Source organism: Triticum dicoccoides, chromosome 4A, assembly GCF_002162155.2.
Source record: "Triticum dicoccoides isolate Atlit2015 ecotype Zavitan chromosome 4A, WEW_v2.0, whole genome shotgun sequence".
In the NCBI taxonomy this organism is placed as follows: domain Eukaryota; kingdom Viridiplantae; phylum Streptophyta; class Magnoliopsida; order Poales; family Poaceae; genus Triticum; species Triticum dicoccoides.
Window position 1 is genome coordinate 261,920,753 of NC_041386.1, and position 23,844 is coordinate 261,944,596.

General features: G+C 47.6%; 1 long non-coding RNA gene across 16 annotated transcripts; it reads left to right on the forward strand.

Annotated features, from left to right (window-relative positions):
- The first annotated feature begins 1,488 nt into the window (after positions 1 to 1,488).
- LOC119285763 lies at positions 1,489 to 6,311 on the forward strand. 16 transcript variants are annotated; one of them, XR_005139809.1, is made up of 7 exons: positions 1,489 to 2,430; positions 2,517 to 2,578; positions 2,676 to 2,936; positions 3,023 to 3,084; positions 3,463 to 3,573; positions 4,254 to 4,333; positions 4,488 to 6,305. It is a non-coding gene; the product is annotated as an uncharacterized LOC119285763 (long non-coding RNA). The 16 variants fall into 16 exon arrangements; XR_005139805.1 differs by having other exon boundaries at positions 3,023 to 4,333; positions 4,488 to 5,881; positions 6,022 to 6,311; XR_005139812.1 differs by having other exon boundaries at positions 3,023 to 4,333; positions 4,488 to 5,244; positions 6,022 to 6,311.
- Positions 6,312 to 23,844: the final 17,533 nt, after the last annotated feature.

The following is a 23,844-nucleotide window of genomic DNA, read 5'->3' on the forward strand; positions in this document are numbered from 1 at the left end:
TTGTAGTTAAATTATTTTCACCCTACAGTTTATTTTTCTTCCCAATGACTGGTGGGCTCGTCTCGTGTCTGTATTGGCTGGGTAAGCGGCGCCCGGGTGAGAGAGAATTTGTCCCATCCGCGCGCCGCACCCGCACCTAACGCAACCCAATCCTCTCGTCCCGCACGCCGTGCACACTCCGATCCCCTCATCCTGCATGAAACCTAGGAGAGAGAGATAGGAAGATGAGAGGGAGAGAAAGGGGAGAGGAGAGGAGAGGGAGGTCCGGCAGCGGACGGGAGAGGGTGACCGGCCAGCTGCCGGACCTCCTCGCGCATGAACCCTAGCTGAGAGACAAAATGAGGGGGAGAGAGAGAAGGAAGGAGAGGAGGGAGAAAGAGAGAGGAAAGAGGAAAGGGAGGTGCGGCGGCTAACAGGAGAGAGGGTCATCGGCCGGCGCCGGAGAGGACGGTCCCGACCTGGACGCGACTTGGAGGTTGGCGCCCTTTGTCCATCCCCTCTATCCCCACGAGCCGCCGCGCCCCTCCCTCTCCCCCTCATCCTCTCACCGCAGCCGCCGGCCTTCTCTCCACTCGCCTCCTCCTCTCCTCTATCACGTTGTCGTTGATCCACCGCCGGCATTCTCCTCAGCTTGCCTAGGTCATCGTCATGGGAGAGCAGCGACGGCGGTGTCTTCGCGGTGCGGATGGGGATGTAGGGGAGGGGTGGGGATGTACGGGAAGGAGGAAGCCGGTGAGGACGGCAAGCAACAACGGGGAATGAGCTAGGTGAGCAATCCTAGCGGGTGGGAAGGGGCAGGTTGAGGCCTCGCGCACCTGCCAGCGGCAGGCAGGTCGAATTGTCGCGCCACCGCGTCGTCGCCTCCTCTGCACCATGAGGTGCCACCTCTGCCTCCACCCCCCACCGGGCAAGGAGCTCGAGGTGAATAGGCGGTGAGAAGGTGAGAGGAAGCAGGAGCTCATCTCTCCTCCAATGGCTGCCTCGTGCATCTGGAGGACAACACGTGCTTGTTGGAGGCGACTCGAGCGATGCAGGTCAGCGGCGAACTAGGTGCTCCACTCTTTCTCTCCCACACTTCCTTCCTCACTCATATTTTACTTTGCTAATTTTGGATTTTTAAACTTGGCGTGTGCAGATCTGACATAGAAGACCACGTTCCTCATATTCAAAAGTGATCTTGTTCCAATGGCTCTAATGGTAATTTATAACCTCTTTTGATGTACCGCAGTTGTGTCAAGTTTGCTGACATCCTCGTGCTGCAACTGGCTTGGTATATTTGGTTAATCGTAACCAGCAAGCTTCGTCGGCCGTCTGATCTGCCTTTCTGACGTGTCTGAGCCGTTGAATCTTCACTTGCAGTTAAATTATTTTCACCCTATAGTTTATTTTTCTTCCCAATGACTGGTGGACTCGTCTCGTGTCTGTATTGGGTGGGTAAGCGGCGCCCGGGTGAGAGAGAATTTGTCCCATCCGCGCGCCACGCCCGCACCCAACGCAACCCAATCCTCTCGTCCCGCACGCCGTGCACACTCCGGTCCCCTCATCCTGCATGAAACCTAGGAGAGAGAGATAGGAAGATGAGAGGGAGAGAAAGGGGAGAGGAGAGGAGAGGGAGGTCCGGCAGCGGACGGGAGAGGGTGACCGGCCAGCGTCGGCCTACACCGGCGAGGCGTCGGCCTGCGCCCCTCCTCGCGCACGAACCCTAGCTGAGAGACAAAATGAGGGGGAGAGAGAGAAGGAAGGAGAGGAGGGAGAAAGAGAGAGGAAAGAGGAAAGGGAGGTGCGGCGGCTGACAGGAGAGAGGGTCATCGGCCGGCGCTGGAGAGGACGGTCCCGACCTGGACGCGACTTGGAGGTTGGCGCCCTTTGTCCATCCCCTCTATCCCCACGAGCCGCCGCGCCCCTCCCTCTCCCCCTCATCCTCTCACCGCAGCCGCCGGCCTTCTCTCCACTCGCCTCCTCCTCTCCTCTATCACGTTGTCGTCGATCCACCGCCGGCATTCTCCTCAGCTTGCCTAGGTCATCGTCATGGGAGAGCAGCGACGGCGGTGTCTTCGCGGTGCGGATGGGGATGTAGGGGAGGGGTGGGGATGTACGGGAAGGAGGAAGCCGGTGAGGAAGGCAAGCAACAGCGGGGAATGAGCTAGGTGAGCGATCCTAGCGGGTGGGAAGGGGCAGGTTGAGGCCTCGCGCACCTGCCAGCGGCAGGCAGGTCGAATTGTCGCGCCACCGCGTCGTCGCCTCCTCTGCACCATGAGGTGCCACCTCTGCCTCCACCCCCCACCGGGCAAGGAGCTCAAGGTGAATAGGCGGTGGGAAGGTGAGAGGAAGCAGGAGCTCATCTCTCCTCCAATGGCTGCCTCGTGCATCTGGAGGACAACACGTGCTTGTTGGAGGCGACTCGAGCGATGCAGGTCAGCGGCGAACTAGGTGCTCCACTCTTTCTCTCCCTCACTTCCTTCCTCACTCATATTTTACTTTGCTAATTTTTGGATTTTTAAACTTGGCGTGTGCAGATCTGACATAGAAGACCACGTTCCTCATATTCAAAAGTGATCTTCTTCCAATGGCTCTAATGGTAATTTATAACCTCTTTTGATGTACCGCAGTTGTGTCAAGTTTGCTGACATCCTCGTGCTGCAACTGGCTTGGTATATTTGGTTAATCGTAACCAGCAAAGAGGAGTCACATACATGCGCACCTGCCAGCGGCAGGCAGGTCGAATTGTCGCGCCACCGCGTCGTCGCCTCCTCTGCACCATGAGGTGCCACCTCTGCCTCCACCCCCCACCGGGCAAGGAGCTCGAGGTGAATAGGCGGTGGGAAGGTGAGAGGAAGCAGGAGCTCATCTCTCCTCCAATGGCTGCCTCGTGCATCTGGAGGACAACACGTGCTTGTTGGAGGCGACTCGAGCGATGCAGGTCAGCGGCGAACTAGGTGCTCCACTCTTTCTCTCCCTCACTTCCTTCCTCACTCATATTTTACTTTGCTAATTTTTGGATTTTTAAACTTGGCGTGTGCAGATCTGACATCGAAGACCACGTTCCTCATATTCAAAAGTGATCTTCTTCCAATGGCTCTAATGGTAATTTATAACCTCTTTTGATGTACCGCAGTTGTGTCAAGTTTGCTGACATCCTCGTGCTGCAACTGGCTTGGTATATTTGGTTAATCGTAACCAGCAAAGAGGAGGAGTCTCATACATGCCTGCTATTCTTTATGTGGTTGTATGAAGTGTACCTTCAACTAATCAAGCAACCTGGCATTAGTAGTTTGTTTAATTAATATCACTCTCATCAGAGAGTATGATATCATTTAGCTAGCCTCCTTTCTTTGTAAGAGGGATAGTGTAAAGGTTAGAAATGGGTAACGGAATGAGTGTTCTCATTTTTACTGCCCCTGGATTTAGGGAATATATATGCGTATATATTGATGCTCATCGTTGCCATGTCTGGCTCTTCAGGTGCATGCTAGCTAGAAGTTCAGATTTGTAATCAACGAGTGTAAAATTGATTGTCTCTGGTTACTCTCGTGATCTGTATCTAGAGGGCAAGTCAGGTCTTGGAATGCTGAGGTGAGACTTTCCATGGCCTCTGTTTTTCTTGATGGGTGGATTACACATTACTTCCTTGGATGTTTAAAGATTATTATATCATTGCTCCCCTTTTTATCGGCAAGCATTCTCTCATCTTCTGGTAACTTGAGTAAGATGCAACACACTAATGCTTTCTTAGTCTGGTTTGTTGCAAAAAATAATTGAAGTGTGCAGACAGGCAGCATGGAAACACTAAAGAGAAGTTTCATACGTACTAATAGCTGGAGTGATTTGATACCTGTAGTAACCGTCTTAGAATAAATAACATTCAGCTATTTCTAAAGATATTAGACCATAAGATTATTCTTAAGTAAAGATGTTTCATGCTTCTGTTTCTGCAAAATTTCTAAGAGTATATGATTTCATTTTCCTTCTTTCCCAGTTATAAATTTATTGGCATCAAAGTAGAGCTTCAGGTTTATGGTTCAGTATATCATTGCAAAGTAGTTTATGGCTCAGTATATCACTACAGGTTCCTTACACTGTCAAATTTCAATGTTTTTGTATTTTTGTCGATGGAACCATGTTCTTTGACTATAAAGTAGCAGAGATTTCTTTTCTATCAATTCTAATCCCTTTTTATGCATTGCTGGTTTGCTATCAAACTCTCAAAAATGGAAAAACAACTTTACTTTGGTTTTTTGAGAACCTTCCTGTAGAGTACCTCGACAGAGACAAATATGCGGTCAAGGATATATTCGATGGATTTTCATGCCAAACTTGGAGGATATTTTTGCAGGTTCGTTGCTTGCATTATTGTTTTCTTACTTTCTGTTCTTCAAGACAATATCTTCCTAGCATTGCTCTATAAATTTAAATCCATCTTTTTGTTCTTTGGATTATCATGGCGTACTCATCCTGTGTAATCCAAGCAAGGGCCTTCATGTTTGCAGATAGTTTGGTACTCTCGTGGTTATTTTTGTGGTGATTTGCCTTCTATTCATTACTTGGTAACCATCTACTGCAGCTCAGCTATTGTCCAGCTGCTAACCTTATGGTGAGTGGTTGATGGTGCATGTTTTCCTATTAGTTTCTCTCTATGCCAATGTCTGAATTTTATCTTGCCGTTTTGCATTTCTACAGGCCTTTCATTCTCATTGTGATTCCCCGAGATGCGCTATTAGTAGGCATCCACTTTCTAATAAAAATTTGGAAGTCAACTTGAAAAGAGTCATTTATCTAGCTACAGCAACCTTCCTTGCTTTTGCAAATAATACTTTATGGTTGACAATATAGTCTACACCTGCCAAACATTTACACGTTAGTATAACCAGAAAGTCAGATGATCGTTCCATGTTGGTTAGCCGTGATAAATCAAATTTCTAGAGTAGCAGATGATTCGTGTCAGGTTTCTTTTAGAGATTGAAATATGTCTTGACTCCGAAATAAGTAGTACAACGTCCAGTTCTGCATAGGTGAAAGCATACTGTGCAAAACCGGACAGCCTTCTAAAGCTCTGAAACTACTATTTGTTTTTGTTTTTTGCGGTTAACTACTACTTGTTGTGTGATCAGTACCCCCTTTTTATACTCTGTATATGCTTTCTACTTACTAGGAAAAAATGCGTGAGAACGATGGCCTAGAGGATGTGAATTGCACTCGAATATATGCAGGTTTCTTGCCAAACTAACTGCCACTATTATATTTCAGGTGCTTCTTCTGTAACTTAGTGTATTTTCCTGGCTCTTCTCATTTCCTGGCGAACTTTTTAGTATGTACAGTTGAATCGTTGGAAGTTGTTTTCTACTATCTATAGAGGTTTTATCCAAACTATTAGCTGCCTGACTTGCTTTTTCGAAATACACCGTCCTGATAGACATTTCCATGGGATGTTAGAAAAATATATGTGAATTTGCATACATTTTATAAATTCCTATCTTTACTTATCCATGCTTCCCCATAGATAAATAGCAGGTTCAACAAAAATGAATGTTCACTTTTGTTCAAATTTCAAGAAAGTGTGCTTCACGCTTCTCTTTCTGCAATATGTTTCGGAGTGTATGATTTGATTTTCCTACTTTCCCGGTTACAATACTGTGTACTTCATTCCTAGCTTTGCTTGAAATAGGTATGCAGGTTATCGAAAGCTCCATTTTTCTCCATTATATAGATTATATAGCTTTGTGATCAAAGGTAGGTTGTCACACAGGGGATTTGGCTTGTGAAAGTTATATACATCCATGAGTCCCTAACAAAATAATCGCAGCTCATGTTAAAAGGATCAGGGAACCTCGACCATTTTTCTGAAACATGTCTCAGCTCATGTTCCGACTTTCTACACTACTATGTACTTCATTCTTACCTTTGCTTTTGGAAGTTACATTCTTTCTTTTCCCTCGTAAACTTGCTAACGATATTGGCAAAGTAATCCCCACTTCATATTTCCCATTGAATGAATAACTAATTTAGATTGTTCAAAAATTGTAGGTCAAGAGCCATTAATAGGAGCAGGGCATCACACTCCAGCTCTGAGAAGTAAAGGATACGAAGACAAAGATATATGAGTGTTGTGCTCCGACGCAAAAACATTTTGCGTGTAATAATGAACTGTAATTTACCACAATCTCTCTACAACAGGCCTACCTATTACCAGTCCGTTGCTTGCTTTTGTATTAGGAAGTATGACTCAGTCATATATATTTACATTCACGTTGTTTAGTTATGGTTCGTATGCATGAACATACCTTTTTAACCGAGCTTGAAAATTCTTATGTGTAGTGAAATTGCATCTAGCACTTTAGACATCATAATCATAAATGGTTGCTAAAGAGTTTGAATTGGTAAAGTGGTTGCATCCGCTGTTACAGGTCTGGAATGTTCCTCCATGCTAAAACCTAATTTAATTTTGAAAACACTTTGTGTTTGAAATTGACATTGTGCTGTTTGGTGTAATGGGCCATTTGTGTAACCATGCATGCAGAGAAATCAGAAATAACAAGAAAGGAGAAATCAGAAATAATAAGAAAGGAGAAATCTCAACAGTTGAGTATGCTTCTCTCGCCCAAATGAGGAACCTAGGAAGAAAAGGGGATAAGTAGTCACTATGTATGTAGGCGTGACTCCGAACGGCCAAACAAAGAATTGTTCCTAGGCCGGGCTAGGTAGCATATGTATCTTTCACATACCTATGCCTCCATATGCACAACATAGCTGTTTTTTTGTGCACATGGTAAATAAAAATTTATTTCAAACACTGCTAAAAAAAATACATCCTTAACTGGTCTATAGATATTATACAAACATGTTTTTTCCCAAACTCAGATTTCTCATCGCGATAACCATATTTTTAACTAAAAATAATGCTTCCTTAGCTCGTCTATGCATGTTATAGAAATATGAATTTTTTTAACTCAAATTTCTCATCGTGATAAACATATTTTCAATATAACATGACTTAACACATAGGCTTTCTATTACCAATATCGAATATGTCCTAGCAAAATGAAACTATTTTCATCGACAAAATTTCTGCGCTATTTGGTGCAACGGGTCAACTAGTTTCTACAGTTCATTCCAAAGTTATAGCCCCATTCCTTTGATACTGATGCATACTTAGCATAGTTCTGATGTAAGTCTTGCGAGTACTGTTGATGAGTACTCACGGTTTCTTTGCTACCCCTGTTCCCCTATACACGTTTGCTATGATAAGATGACTGATCCCAGGAGCCAGATGCCACCACCGACGACTACTATTACCCCGACAAAGCCTACTACTACATGGAGACCGCCGATGACCAGCAATAGTTAGGAGGCTCCCAGGCAAGAGGCATTGCCTTTTCGATCAATGTTATTGTTTGTGATAGCCTTCTTAAGGTAGACTCGTTTACCTTATGTCTGTACTCACATATTGTTGCTTCCCCTGACTCGTTTGTATTAGAGCTTATGTATTTGAGCGCTTGAGGCCCCTGGCTTGTGATATAAAGATTGTATGACTTCAATTTGTGTCTAGAATTGTGTTGTGATATCTTCCCGTGAGTCTCTGATCTTGATCGTGTGCATTTGCGTGTAAGATTAGCACATGGTTTAGTCAGGGCGTCACAAGTTGGTATCAGAGCCGACTGCCTGTAGGAAGCCCCTTTCCAACTCCTTGGCCGAACTTGAGTCTAGTCTTTGAAAAACTAAGTTACTATCATTGTTGTGTGGCTTACGGGCCCACATCACAAATGGGTGGTATTGGGATCTTTTATTCCTCGCTTTTACTCTGGGATTCTGATCTCTCTTCTTTTCGGGTCAAAGATTTCACTAACTCTAACTCTAGGTTCTTGTAACTACTTCCTCCCAGAGAGCCCCTTCATTCCAGATGATCACCTGCTTCAGCAGAAGATTCCGAAGATACTTGTCGACGTTTTCCGTAGACCCTTGTGGCACCGCCTTTGCAATTCCCTACCATAGATATATCCTTATGGATAACTACATACACTTGCCATTCATACATTCATCCCCGGTTGCTCTTGTTATTACAAGATGCCCTGAAATACTCTCCGTTCATTGGTACAACAAGCTACTAGACAAACAGGTTTTAACCCCTTTCCGCGACGACCTTTTAAACCGTCGCCTTGCTACTTTGGGCGATAGGGGGTCCTTCCCACACGACCCAGAAACCGTCGGGGATAGGCCCTCCGGTCACACACGCTGTTCAAAATGAGCTCGTGTGCAATCATGCTAGCCATCACATACAATTATACATGCCCAATCATTTCCGTTCGTAAGTACATCCCACACAGTGAATCCCACAAAAATGTTTCCCTTCATATGTACATCCCACACAGTCAATCCAAGGAATACATTTCCGTTTGCATGTACATCCCACACGGTTCAATCAAAGAAGAACGTTTCCATTCGTATGTACATCCCACATGATTAATCCCAGACAAACGTTTCCGTTCGCACGTACATCGCACATAGTTTTCCCCATCAAATCGTCTGTGATAGTGTTGCCATTGCAGATGATATTAACATTTTTATCGTTTGTGTTATTGAATGCATTACACACGGTGCGTAGGAGCAAACTGTGTGGCATACGATGGCCATCACACACACTTTTTATGTGGAAAACATTTGTGCAAGGTGGCCTAACGCAAATAGTTTTCAAGATGAAGTTGTATGTGATTGTTCATTGATCCAAAACATTTTCTTCCTAGAAACTATGTGGGTTGTCCGAGGTCATCACCGACGGTGTTTTCTCAAAAACCGGTTGCAATAGTAAAACCCAATAAAGCAGGCTAATTGGCCTATTATTAATAATCCATTTATTAATCAAATTCACATTTCATATTAAGCACACAATATATTTCATTTTTATATTACAGAACCAGGATTTCATAATTCAAATACATCAGAGTACAACATCATATAGCTTCAGCACTCAGTTACACCATATATGCACATAGCTAGCTACCCCATTACACAACTTCACCAGCACCAAGTTTCACATGCAACATCTATAACCTTTGGAAATTAGCGTCGTAGGTGGTAGATATACAAATGAATCTCATCTGGAAAACTGCTGAAGCGAAAGGCAAATATTGAGGCTTCATTGATGTTGAAGGTCCTTGCAAGTTTAGGCCAGTTCATGTATATGATTGACCGTCCATCCTTTGTCTTCTTGAGGAAGACTTCAATATTGTCCAATGGGTGTTGGATGAATACCTTCCTCGCCTCCTGGCCATACAGGTGGTTTGAGAGGTAATCATCAATGAACTACTTTGGAAAGGCCTAAAAACAAGGATATGCATAAACATCTTATCTAAATTTGAAATGGTGCAAAGGAATAAAAAATACAAGGTATAATAGTTAGTACCATCCTGTAGTGCACCGATGTCTTCTTCATTGTGAAGACAAAGATCTTGTTGTTTTTTGTCGCTAGTTTCTTTATCATAACAATCTTTCTGAGTTTCTTGACTTGACTGATATTCATGGACAACTCATTTCCTCATATGCAAAAAGGGTCGAAAAGTGGGTCAAAACCTTTGACAGAAGGACCTACATGTGCAAGACCAAATTGTTAAAACCTAAATATTAAAATGGTTCATATAATTGCTCAATAATGTGCTATTAGACAAAGGACCATGCATGTGCAAACTCGATTGTAAACCTTAGTGCTTCCCATTGTTTCCCTGCAATGCATATATGGTAGTTATTGATCAGGATAAGTGAGGGTTCGTATGCTATCAGTAGAAATATGTTGATGAAAAATAAACACATTGAAAATTCGGCAGATTAATTCCAGCCACATGGAAAATTCATTTATCCAAACCAAGCATGATTAAGAACTAGGAGAATATAGCAACTGTATATGTTTCTCATGTATTTAGTACATCCAAATTCGATTTATTCCTCACATGCAGAACAATACAAAATTGTACCCACAATAATTGAACATCATATCATAGAATTGAACCGAGCAGTTAACTAAACACCACAACAAATGGACCAAACATTAACTAAGCACCACATTGCATGATATAACATACTCCTAATAGAAGATCACACAGTTAACCTAACCAAGCATGCTTAACCACTACAAGAAATATGTTAACTTGTGACCTTCTGTCGGTGACCCTAGAAGAATTGGTTATAAATCTATGACCATTGGAGACCAATTGGTCAAAAACTGTTCGGGGGGCTCCAAACCCTAAACTATATAGACCATTTTGCTCAGAAAGGTCGTAATTTCCTTACACGAAATGGTCATAAAGCAGACAGCAATGGTCCGCTGCCTTATTTCTAGATGATGACGACCAATATAGCTGGTCATAACCTTGTAAATTGTGGTGGATTGCTATGACTAGGCGCCACCTCATCAGTTTTGCCTATGTGTCATGTCCATGTGTCCATTTTTGCCCTAGGTTGTGAAGCAACCTATATTTCTGTCATTCCAAAAATTCCCAAAAAAATCTCATAAATTCTTTGGGTCATATCTTCATCAAATATGTAAAAATACATCCTTGCCTAGTTCAAAAATAATTCAAATATTCATTCTCCTATTCTATTCAGAACATCACTTTGTGAAGGAAGTACTATTTATATATTCTTGATTGCCCTCAAAATTTTTGGGCACTCTTTCCTATCCAAATCATTTCCGCATGACAAAATTGTCGGTGTACAAGAAGAGGGGTACCCTTTTTGTACCCCTATAACTGTGCACGGGCAGTCTGAGCCGTGGATACCACCACACCAAGCAAGGCAAGGGAGGTGAGCCAGGGTAAGACCGAAGCTCAAGAGAACTAGAACGACGCCAAGGCCAAGACCACGAAGAGCAAAGGGGACGAAGCGGACTCCCCCGGCAAGGTCCTTGCCGAGAGACAGTTCTAGCAGCCCCGGCAAGACCCTTACCGCGATGACTCGTCCCGCGCCTATGGAGCAAATCACCCTTGAGTCCACTGCCCCCAAAGGGCAAGGATTCGGGAGACATCCCTGTGGCGGCATGCAGATCTTTGTGAAGACATTCAAGATCAGATACGCACTAAGGAGACGACAACCCTTGGCGGGATCCCAGCCGAGGAAAACCACAAGGCCCCCGACAAGCACCTTGCCGGCGATGACAGCAGGCGCCTCGGCAAAACCCTTGCCGGGGCCCCGGCAAGGCCCTTGCCAAGGACATCCGCAGGACCACCACCAGGCCCACGCCGACTAAACCTCCACTGCCGTTCGCATGCAGCTGCCGACCCAACCAGCTGGGCAGGCACCTGCTTGGCGGCATGCAGATCTTCATGAAGACCCACCACTGCGCCACCTTAGCTGCCTGCCTACCTACGTGGCATCGCAGGCGTCGCTGGCCAGGGCGCGTGTCGACACAAGAAGGAGTGGCGACGGACGAGACAGGTCTCTCCCCCGTCCCCGATAAAGCAAGGACACCTAAGCAAGACGCATTAAATGCGCCTTGTCATGTAATGCGAGGGATAACCTCGCATCACTGTACCCTTTCCACCTCCTGTGTGCCACTGTGGCAACCCCTTTTTCTATAAAAGGAGGCCCGAGGCGACCAGAGGGAGGATTCGGCTTTTGGGAGCTCCTCACGCCCCATAGCTAGCTCAAGAACACAGATATACAATCCACCAAAGCAGGAGTAGGGTTTTACGCATCCTCGCGGCCCGAACCTGGATAAACGAACAGTGTGCTATCTGTTTGATCCGCTCTTCTCACGACCCCGCGCCCCGCTAACCACAGTAGGGATTCTTGTAATCCCATAGGTGTCGTTCCCACCGACATCTTTGGCGCGCCAGGTAGGGGATGCAGTTGTGAGAATTGGCTCTAGCAGTTAGCCCAACACTCCTTCGTCTTCGTGGCCCTTCGAGAAGAAAGGAGGCCAGAAGATCGGCACTCGAGCGACTGCAAACAGAAGCTAAGTTGCACTGAACCCTTATTTGTTCTATCCTTCTTATATGAGGTTATTCCCCCTCGGAGATGTCACGCCTTCGTATGAGAGACCTGCACGCCAGGGGGCTCTCCCACGATCGGCAACGCCCTTTCCCTGTTTCGAGTCCGCTCAACAGCTCAAGCGGCTGCGTTGAGAATGGCAGAGTAGCCTTCCGCGATCAAAAAGGCTCTCGATTTTGACTCGAGTCAAGCTCGACAGTTCAAGCGGCCGCGTTCAGAACAAAAAGATGGCTCGTCCGGCAGCACACATACCCAGCAGGCCCATGGGGATTCGTCCCCAAAACACCGCTAGGGGCTTCCGCGCCAGCGAGCCTACCCAATCGACGTAGGGTGCGCATACAAAGAGGAATTGAACGGGGAAATAACGTGCATGAAATTAAAAGTACTGCAAAGTTATATTACATCACATCATTGCTGCGGTTATAACTAAAGATGAAATTTGTCTTGGTCGTGAACCTGCAGCGGTGGTGAAGAACGGGATGCCTAATCCCGGTGCTGGCCTTCCACCCTCTTGATTTCGTCGATGCTGCTGATGACGGGCTTGATGCGCTCATTGAGCACCGTGAGGTCAGTACCATCCGGCAAGCTATCCATCGCGGCACCGAAGTCGAGGTCGGGATTCCAGTACGCCATCTTGGTGAGGACCTTGGTCATGACCCCCCGGCAAAGTCGCCGGGCTTCCCCCGCCAACGTGGCCGCTTTGCTGGAGTGAAGATAAGCCAAGGCTCCAAGGACGCCCTCGAAGAACTAGGTCAGCTTGGCGTTGACGGTCCAGCTGCGCTCAGGGGCATACCTCACGTTTGGCATCCCCATGGTGGCCAACTGCGAGGTGACCTTGCCGGCGACGTCCTCCAGACGGCTGATCCATCTGTTCTCGCCCGCCACATATTCCTGGTGGGAGGCGGCCTCGTTCGCCCGCAGCTGCTTCTCCTCCTCCAGATTCCTGGTCAAGGTCTCCTCCCGAGCCCTGCTCTCCGACAACATCTTCTCGAGATTCTCCAGCTTCAGCTTGAGATCTCTGATGGAGTTTTGCGCTTCAGAGAGCTCCCAGCCCTGCTAATGACCGCTCCTTGCGCCTCTACCAAGGCGCTATTGAGCATGCTCTTCTCGTTGGACAGCTTGAGGGCCTGCTCCTTCAGCTCGTCCCGCTCCACCTCCAACTCCCTTACTTTGCCGGCATGGGCCAAAGCCTGGGCATCAAGCGCCTCCTTGTGCCTCTGCTCCAGCTCGCGAGTCTGCCGCGCGACAAGGGCCTCGAGCTCCTCATCCTTGCCATGGAGCGCTGTGGAAAGCTTCGCCTCACGCACGGTGAGGTCCTCTTCCTGGGAATCTAGTGCGGCTTGATGTTGGTTCCGGACGGCCTCGGCCGCGGCAGCCAAGTTCGCCGCCTTTTCCCGGGCCTTCTCGATGTCAGCCATCTTCATGGCGAGCTCGACATTGCGCCTGGCCAATTCCTCCTGAAAGGCCCTCTGCTCCTCGCGAGTCTGGTGGATCCAGGTCTGTGTCTCAGCAACGCGCGCCTTGAAATCCACCTCCGCCTGGTCCACCGTTGCCGTCCTAGACTTAACCTTGTCCAGACGGACACGGTAGAGCGCATGGAGTTTTCGGAAGTTGGCCCCCATAGCGCGGAAAAGCTGCTCTTCTGGAGAACCATCGCCGCCAACGCCCGGCTCATCGACAACCTCGAGCCCGGTGGCGGCAAGCACCTCACCGTCAAAGACATCCCCTTCGGCGGGCGCTTGGGAACTTGACGCCCCTGGAAGATGGACAAAAAGATCGTCGCCCACCTTCAGGTATCTGCCGGGGCTCGAGGTTGAGGAGGAAGGAGGCTGATCATCAACCACCTCTTCCTCGGCGGTGGCCTTGCCGGCTTCCCCGGCAGGCCCACCGCTGGCGCCCTCGGCAGAAGCCTCGCCGGTCGCCTTGGCGGCCCCCGCAGTGGTGTCCTCGGCAGAATCCTTGGCGGCCTCATCAGCGACGGCCTCGTCAGCATCTCTGGCGGCCTCCTCGGCAGCAATCCTGTCGGCCTCCGCCGCGGCCTCCTCAGCAATATTTCCAATAACAATATCCACGTCCTCCATACCTATTGAAGGAGGGCCTGGGTAGTAATGGGAGCATTGAAGCCAAGAAAAAGAATAAGGGAAAAACAGAGACAGAGGACAAGCGACTCACCAATGCCAGGCTGTGAAGCAGAAGTCCCCTCCCCGCCAGCATTTGGCGTCATGGCAGATTCACCAGCGCCCAAGTTCCCCTCTTCCTCCATGGGTGTGGGATCCGTGCTTGATGCCCTTGCCGGGGACGCCCCTCGCGGCGGCGTAGTCGATGGGGTGGTGTGTTGGGGGTAGCCCTCTGCGGCTCCTCCTGCTGCCGCTCCCCTCCTGCAAACCCGACAAGGTCAACACCATAGCATCGAATGCCTACCACATGTAGAATAAGAGGAGGGTGATGAACTTACGCTGGGGGCTGTGCCGGGGGCTGCTGTCCGGGCTACTCAACACCACCAGTGGCGTCTTTGAAGCCCCAGCCGGGGGCTGACTGCTCGCCGAGGCCTTCGCCCTCTTCACCCTCTGGGCCAACGTCTCTGCATCCCTGCAAAGCAAAAACAGATCAGGAGAGGTGACTTAATTTGGGGGAATGGAAATGGCAGTAAGGAATGGAGTACTTACTCCTCATCCATCTCCTCCTCTTCCACCACTTTTCTTTTCCTCTTCGGGCTGAGAGGACCGAGATCAAAAGTGACCTCCGCGTCGACATCCGAGTCGACGTCTGCCGGAGAAGGTGAAGAAGGCGGGGTTTGTGCGCGCCCAGATGAGGAAGGGACTGTTGTCTTCTTCTTCTCAGCTGCCTTCGTTAGCCTCTTCGCTGCCGTGGCCCTCGTGTGACGCCCGGACCCCTCCAGGGTCAATTGAGGCCGCGTAGCCCTGCTGGGCCGGACCGGATCACCGGAGCCAGACCGCCGCAGGACTCGCCCTCTTCCCCTGGCTGGCGTCGAGCCCGCCGCCACATCCTCCTCCTCCGATGACTCGTCGGCCGCATCTTCGACAAGCGGAGCTCCAGTGTCGGTGCTGCTGACCTCCTCGGTGGCCGCCGCACACCGGGTAAGCTGCTCTTCCTCCGTAGTTGTTGCGGCCTTGTCCTCCACGCCCCCGGCACTGCCGGCCTCCATGGCGAGCTGCGCCTCCCTCGCCCTAGTGGCGATGTAGTCCAGCTCTGCCTGGGTGGTGTCCATGACAAGCCACCGCTCGGCGTCAGCATTGACATGTACCTCAATCAGGGTGTCAAAGAATTGCTGCACATCCGCGTCCTTCGGCTCCTTCCAGCTCGGGACAGGGCCATGTGCATTACAGTCCGGCATCATGGCGATGATCTCAGACCAACGTGAATTGTTGCACAACGGGACCACCCCGCTGGTAGCTTGAAAAACGGCCCCTTGAGGGCCTTGCCAACCTTTGCGGCAGCCCTCGCGGCCTTGCCGGTCCGTTCGAGCTCGCCATCGCGACCCACATCAAGCTGGAAAGGCCGCTGGCAGAAGTGGGCATGCGCCATCACTGTGAAGTTGTGATCGAGGCCGGGGCGGAGTCGCATAATGTCAGCCGGATTCGTAAAGAGCCAAGCTGGCCTCCCCTTGTTGTGCAATGGGGCGATCCGACGGTGAATGAAGTCCGCCTCGATCATCTCAAGGGTGAGTCCGGCCCGGGTGAGCCGGAGAATCCTAGTAGTGGCAACAGTGAGCCTCCCGTCAGCGGCGTCGACATCGCTCCAATCGCTGCCACGGACCGACGGCACTCGGCGGACCTTGCAGAATTCCGGTGGGTCTTCATCCTCAATCCAGCACCACTGGCCACGCCATTCCTCCCACCTCTCCTTCACGACACCGTCCGGGTACGCCCCCTTGGATCTTGGGATCCAGGTGACGCAACCAGAGATGGCACCTCCCGGCTAGATCCGAGGGAAGAAATAATGGTGGAAGAGCACCGTGTTGGGCTGCACCCCGGCAAAGCCTTCTCAAAGATGCGCGAAGAAAGCCATGCACGCCACCACATTTGGAGTAAAATCCAAGAGGCGAAAGCCCAAGGTGTGCATAATGTCGCAGAAGAAATCGGAGAAAGGGGGACAGAAAGTGCAACTATCCCTAGGTGGTTTTGGTAATTCATAACAACATATAGCTCATTGAGCTAATGCTATTCCAAGATGATTATTTCAGGAAAGCTCAATGATTGGCATGGCATGGATGTGAAAGTGGAACCCTCAAAATGCTAAGGACAAAGGATTGGCTCAAGCTCAAAAGCTCAAGACTCTTCATTTTATATTTTAGTGATCCAAGATCACATTGAGTCCATAGGAAAAGCCAATACTATCAAGGAGGGATGAGGTGTTGCTTAATGAGCCTCTTGCTTCATGTGCTTAGTGATATGCTCCAAAACCCTCAACTACTTTCCCATATCCACATATGACCTAAACCCTAAGCCAAACTCGGTCCTACCGATTCTTCCTATCCGGCGCCACCGAGTTTCACTTGTCATTAGCCACTGCCAAACCCTAGCAATTCGGTTCTACCGATAAGGATCTCGGTCTCACCGAGATGGGATTGCAAACTCTCTGTTTCCCTTTTGTAACTTTTCGGTCTCACCGAAAGAGCGAATCGGTCCCACCGAGATTGCAATGTAAATTTAGTGTTTCCCCTTTGTAACTTTTCGGTCTCACCGAGTTCCACTCGGTCTCACCGAAAGAGCAAATCGGTCCCACCGAGTTTGCCTGACCAACTCTCTGGTTCGCTAATTACCAAATTCGGTCTCACCGAGTTTGTGTAATCGGTCTCACCGAGATTACGTTATGCCCAAACCCTAACCATATTGGTTCCACCGAGTTGCATGTCAGTCCCACCGAAAATCTCTAACGGTCACTAGGTTTACATTTTCAGTCCGACCGAGTTTGTTGATTCGGTCCCACCGAGATTGGAAAACTGTGTGTAACGGTTGGATTTTGTGTGGAGGCTATATATACCCCTCCACCTCCTCTTCATTCGAAGAGAGAGCAATCAGAACACATACACCATTCCAACTCATATGTTCTGAGAGAGAACCACCTACTCATGTGTTGAGACCAAGACATTCCATTCCTACCATAATCTTGATCTCTAGCCTTCCCAAGTTGCTTTCCACTCAAATCTTCTTTCCACCAAATCCAAATCCTATGGGAGAGAGTTGAGTGTTGGGGAGACCATCATTTGAAGCACAAGAGCAAGGAGTTCATTACCTACACACCATTTGTTACTTCTTGGAGAGTGGTGTCTCCTAGATTGGCTAGGTGTCACTTGGGAGCCTCCGACAAGATTGTGGAGTTGAACCAAGGAGTTTGTAAGGGCAAGGATATCGCCTACTTCGTGAAGATCTACCGCTAGTGAGGCAAGTCTTGTGTGGGTGATGGCCATGGTGGGATAGACAAGGTTGCTTCTTCGTGGACCCTTTGTGGGTGGTTGCTTCTTCGTGGACCCTTCGTGGGTGGAGCCCTGTGTGGACTCGCGCAACCGTTACCCTTGGGTGGAGCCCTGTGTGGACTCGCGCAACCGTTACCCTTCGTGGGTTGAAGTCTCCATCAACGTGGATGTAGGATATCACCACCTATCCGAACCACGGGAAAAACATCCGTGTCTCCAATTGCGTTTGAAATCTCCAAACCCTTCCCTTTACATTCTTGCAAGTTGCATGCTTTACTTTCCGCTGCCAATATACTATTTGCATGCTTGCTTGAATTGTGTGATGATTGCTTGACTTGTCCTAAAATAGCTAAAATCTGCCAAGAACTAAAATTGGGAAAAGGTTAAGTTTTTATTTGGTCAAGTAGTCTAATCACCCCCCCTCTAGACATACTTTCGATCCTACAGGGACATAACCCGCAAGAAAGATAATCGACAAAAAAGGGATACCGATTTAGGGCAGGATCGGCGCAAGCGGCAGGAATGACACGCGTTGCCGGATGTCCCGAATTCTCTCCCCCCGTCTTCACTCCCCATAGAGGCCTGAAGGAGGCCCGGAGCTCACGAACATCAACCGTCGAGGGGAAGAAGAAGGCAGACTTTGTCCGGTCCCCCGACAGCGCGCTCTCCGGCGGCTCCACAGTCCCAGCGCCCTTAGCCACCCCCTTGCCCTTGACGGATTTGGGCGCCATGGCGGCCAAGAAGTTTAGAGGGCTGAGGAAGGGGGATGGCGAAGCAACGACGGCGGGCGACGGCGGAAGCTTAGGAAGGAAGGAAGAGAGGAAACAGTGGCTCTGAGATTGGAAAAGGCATGAGGAAAGAGGAGAAAGTGAGCAGCGCGCCCGCGGTTATTCCTTTTTATGGGGGAAAACATGGGCCGCCTCCTTTCACATTAACTGTGGTGTGACGCATGCCCGCGGGAACCAACCCCACACATGCTGCCCACGTCACACGCACCTTCCCACATCGCGCCACGCGCGGGAATCGTGGGAAGCGCAGCGTGCGAAGAATCTTACCGCGGTAAAAAACGCCCCGCCTGCCCGCACATCGTTTTTGGGCCTAGCCCAACAACGCGTTGCGCTTATGTGTGGCCCAGGCCCGGGGGCTCCTGTCGGTGTACAAGAAGAGGGGTACCCTTTTTGTACCCCTATAACTGTGCACGGGCAGTCTGAGCCGCGGATACCACCACACCAAGCAAGGCAAGGGAGGTGAGCCAGGGTAAGACCAAAGCTCAAGAGAACTAGAATGACGCCAAGGCCAAGACCACAAAGAGCAAAGGGGACGAAGCGGACTCCCCCGGCAAGGTCCTTGCCGGGAGACAGTTCTAGCAGCCCCGGCAAGACCCTTGCCGCGGCGACTCGTCCCGCGCCTACGGAGCAAATCACCCTTGAGTCCACTGCCCCCAAAGGGCAAGAATTCGGGAGACATCCCCGTGGCGGCATGCAGACCTTTGTGAAGACATTCAAGATCAGATACGCAGTAAGGAGACGACAACCCTTGGCGGGATCCCAGCCGAGGAAAACCACAAGGGCCCCGGCAAGCACCTTGCCGGGGATGACAGCAGGCACCTCGACAAAACCCTTGCCGGGGCCCCGGCAAGGCCCTTGCCAAGGACATCCGCAGGACCACCACCAGGCCCACGCCGACTAAACCTCCACCGCCGTTCGCATGTAGCTACCGACCCAACCAGCTGGGCAGGCACCTGCGCGGCGGCATGCAGATCTTCGTGAAGACCCACCACTGCGCCACCTCAGCTGCCTGCCTACCTACGTGGCATCGCAAGCGTCACTGGCCAGGGCGCATGTCGACACAAGAAGGAGCGGCGACGGACGAGACAGGTCTCTCCCCCATCCTCGATAAAGCAAGGACACCTAAGCAATACACATTAAATGCGCCTTGTCATGTAATGCGAGGGATAACCTCGCATCACCGTACCCTTTCCACCTCCTGTGTGCCACTGTGGCAACCCCTTTTTCTATAAAAGGAGGCACGAGGCGACCAGAGGGAGGATTCGGCTTTTTGGAGCTCCTCACGCCCCATAGCTAGCTCAAGAACACATATATACAATCCACCAAAGCAGGAGTAGGGTTTTGCGCATCCTCGCAGCCCGAACCTGGATAAATGAACCGTGTGCTATCTGTTTGATCCGCTCTTCTCACGACCCCGCGCCCCGCTAACCACAGTAGGGATTCTTGTGATCCCATAGGTGTCGTTCCCACCGACAAAAATTCAGCTCCATTTGCCTAGTAAATCTTCCACAGCAAATTTCCAAAGTTTTTGTCCACCTAGAAGCATTGTGAAGGATGTACAAGATAGGAATATTGTAATGAGTTTAATTTTTGCGACATATTCTACATGCCAAAGTCATAGCTCTACACAAAAGTTTAGCTCTATCTAACAATACATGTGAGCTCACCATCGAATCTTTGTTCTTGGTAATATTTTTAGTTTGTGAAGCAACTGCATTTTATATTGCTTTATAATTGCTAAAATTTTACCAGGACATTACCCTGACTATAGAAACCCCCTACACCAAATTTCAGCATAATCCAATCATCTATGTAAGCCCAGCTTCAGTTTCTATTTTCCGTCCAAATTGGCACATTGCAAAGCAAGTGCTATCTAGACACCTCCTATTGTCCTCAAACTTTTTGTGCCATCTTACATATAAAAATCATTGCCACATTCCAATATTCAGCTCCATTTGCCTATTAAATCTTCCTCAACAAATTTCTAAAGTTTCTATCCAGAGAGAAGCTTTGTGAAGGAAGTACAAGCTAGGATTATCCAAATGGTATAATTTTTTTACAGTGCTTTAATATGCCCAAATTACCATACTCCACAAAATTTCAGCTGAATCCACTTATCCATTTGAGCCAAGATTCAACATCCATATTTCTGCGTGATGTGGTACTTTACAAAGCAAGTGCCATCCAAACTCCTCCATTTGAGCTAAAAATTTGCCAAGACAGTCTCCCTAGTAGATGATCTTCCTCAGCCAAAACTAAGGCCCATTGGCCTTGTGAATTTCCTGCGCCGCTTATCAAACACTTTGGCTGCTAATTCATGTTTGACCATAGTTCAGTCTCCTTGTGAGATTCTTCTATTGTTATTTTCTTCCTAGCATCTACCTGGGGAGTGCCCAACCTACTAGACATGCCTAGGTTGTCCAGAACGCATGGCAATGCCACAGTCACGCGGTGACCACGCGGCGGGCATGCGAGTCTACGCGCTTTGGAGTTGGGGCCCTGGGCCATCGTCCAAACCTCGACGTATCACCACCAAACCATGTATTTATGATTAAATAGATACTTATGTAACTAGAAATTATTTTTGTAAAAAATAAAGAGCAAACTATAAGGCAACTGCAGTTCAAATTTGACACGTTTCCTACCGAATGTGCGAAAATTTGTCTTTTTCACGAGAGGTGGACAAAAACTTTTGAAACCCAACCATTTTGTCAATTGTGCATTAAATATGGCCTAGGATTTTATAAAATTGATTTGGTCCAATTTTGCAACAAATATATGGTAGGTCCTTCACAAAAAAAACTCATTTTGGGCAGTCGAAAAATGGAAAATTGATTTTTCGTCCAAAGGAAATGAAAACTCCCTTAGGCAACATTGTTTGCCATTCCAATATGCACTCTTGTGAACAATATGAGATCATTTTAACAAACTATGCCATGAATGTGGCCATAAGGTTGATCATTTGGCTTGAAAGCCATGAATATTCACACTCGATAGCTCATTTCTGAGAACACTTTTTTTAAAATAATTACCATTTTACAAGTTTATTATTTTTCCTGGTAACTTGGTCACATATAATGACACAATGCGAAGGTTTTCCAATCTTTTTTATTTTTTATGCCCGTTTCAAAATGCGGTCAAACGACAAGAATGACCGTTCCTAGCTAGTTGTTGAATCTTGGACTTTTTTTGGTGTTTCTCTAATTAAATAGATACTTATGTACCTAGAAATGATTTTTGGGAAAAATAAAGAGCAAACTATGAGGCAGGTGCAGTTCAAATTTGAGCCGCTTCCTACTGAATCAGCATAAATTTGTATTTTTCACGAGAGGTGGATCAAATCTTTTGACACCCAACCATTTGATCAATTGTGAATTAAATATGGCCTATTATTTTATAAAAATGATTTGGTCCAATATTGCAACAAATATATGGTAGGTCCTTCACAAAAAAACTAATTTTAGGCACTCGAAAAATAGAAAATGAATTTTTCGACCAAAGAAAATGAAAACTTCCTTACGCAACATTGTTTGCCATCCCAAGATGCACCCTTGTGCATAGTATGAGATCATTTGAACAAACTATGCCATGAATGTGGCCATAAGATTGATAATTTGGCTTGAAAGCCATTGATCTCCACACATGATAGCTCGTTTATGAGAACACTTTTTTAAAATAATTACCGTATTACAAGTTTATTAACTTTCCTAGTACAGGTCACATATAATGACAAATGCGAAGGTTTTCCAATTTTTTGAATTGTTTTGAATTTTTTATGCTCGTTTCAAAATATGGTCAAAACGGCGAGAATGACCGTTTCCTAGCTAGTAGTTGAATCTTGGAATTTGTTTGCTTTTTCTCTGATTAAATAGATACTTATGTACCTAGAAATGATTTTTGGAAAAAATAAGTAGCAAACTATGAGGCAGCTATAGTTCAAATTTGACCCGCTTCCTAGTGAATCGACGGAAATATGTCTTTTTCACGAGAGGTGGATCAAAACTTTTGAAACCCAACCATTTGGTTAATTGTGCATTAAATATGTCCTAGTATTTTATAAAATTGATTTGGTACAATTTTGCAACAAATATATGGTAGGTCCTTCACAAAAAAACTTATTTTGGGCACTCAAGAAATGGAAAATGAATTTTTCGTCCAAAGAAAATGAAAACTTCCTTAGGAAACATTGTTTAGCATTCCAAGATGCACACTTGTGCACGATATGAGATCATTTGAATAAACTATGTCATGAATGTGGGCATAAGATTGATCATTTGGCTTGAAAGCCATGAATCTTCATACATGATAGCTCATCTCTGATAACACTTTTTTAAAAGAATTGTTGTATTACAAGTTTATTATTTTTCCTTGTAACTTGGTCACATATATTGACACAATGCGAAGGTTTTTCTATTTTTTCTATTTTCTTTAATTTTTTATGTCAGTTTCAAAATGCGGTCAAAATGGCTGGCATGACCGTTCCTAGCTATTGGTTGAATCTTGGGAAACTTTTGGTGTTTCTCTAATTAAATAGATACTTATGTACCTAGAAATAATTTTTAAAATAAATAAATAACAAACTATGAGGACGCTGCATTTCAAATTTGATTCATTTCCTACTAAATCAGCGGAAATTTGTCTTTTTCACAAGAGGTGGATCAAAACTTTTGACACCCAACCATTTGGTTAATTGTGCATTAAATATGTCCTAGTATTTTAGAAAATTGATTTGGTACAATTTTGCAACAAACATATGGTAGGTCCTTTAAAAAATTTCATTTTGGGCACTCGGAAAATAATTAAAAATAGCTAGAAAGATCAGAAATGCATACAAATTGGTCCTTATCCATAAAATGTGGTCTAACTCTAGTGAAAATTTGTGTGGTGCCGTTTTGCAAAATATTTTTGATAGTTACTTCACAAAATCCTTCTATTTTTAGTACTTAGATACTTTTTTAAATCACTGGTTTTCCTAACCAAACAGGACTCTTCGCACGGATCGATGACATGCGGCCATCCATCCATCCATCTCACCATCCCACATCCATCCATCTATCTATAGAAAAAAATAAAAAATATGAAAAAGAGATACCCCCACCACAGCCCAAACCCTAGCTCACATCACACCCCTTCCCCCATCGCACCCTCCTCCCCCATCTCCTCGCCACCACCACCACCTCCCGATCCAATATCTTCCCACCGCCTCCCGATCCAACCTCCCACCCACCGCTGACCTTGTCCCTCCCTCCCCTGACCATCTCTCCTTCTCCCCCGCACCACTTCTGGCCTACTAACTCAGCCGGATGGGCCAGATGCTGCGCCTCGTCCGCCCGCTCGTGCGAGGTCAACGAGGGTCGTCATCGAGGCCGACAAGCCCACCCCGGAGGCCACCCTCACGCTGCGCCACACCACCATCATGCACTATGTCGGCTGCTGCGACGGCCTCAACACCTCCCCCGCAGTTGACTTCCGCCCGCACCAGCTCAACGCCGGCCTCGAGGTCGTCGAGAACCACCTCCTCGATGGCGTCGTCTACTTCATCGACGAGGAGGGCGTCTACTCCCTGCCGCTCATCGACCGCCTCCGCCAGATCAGGTATCTCCCCCTCCACTCCGCCGCCCTGCTTCATCTCCGCTGTGATCTGGT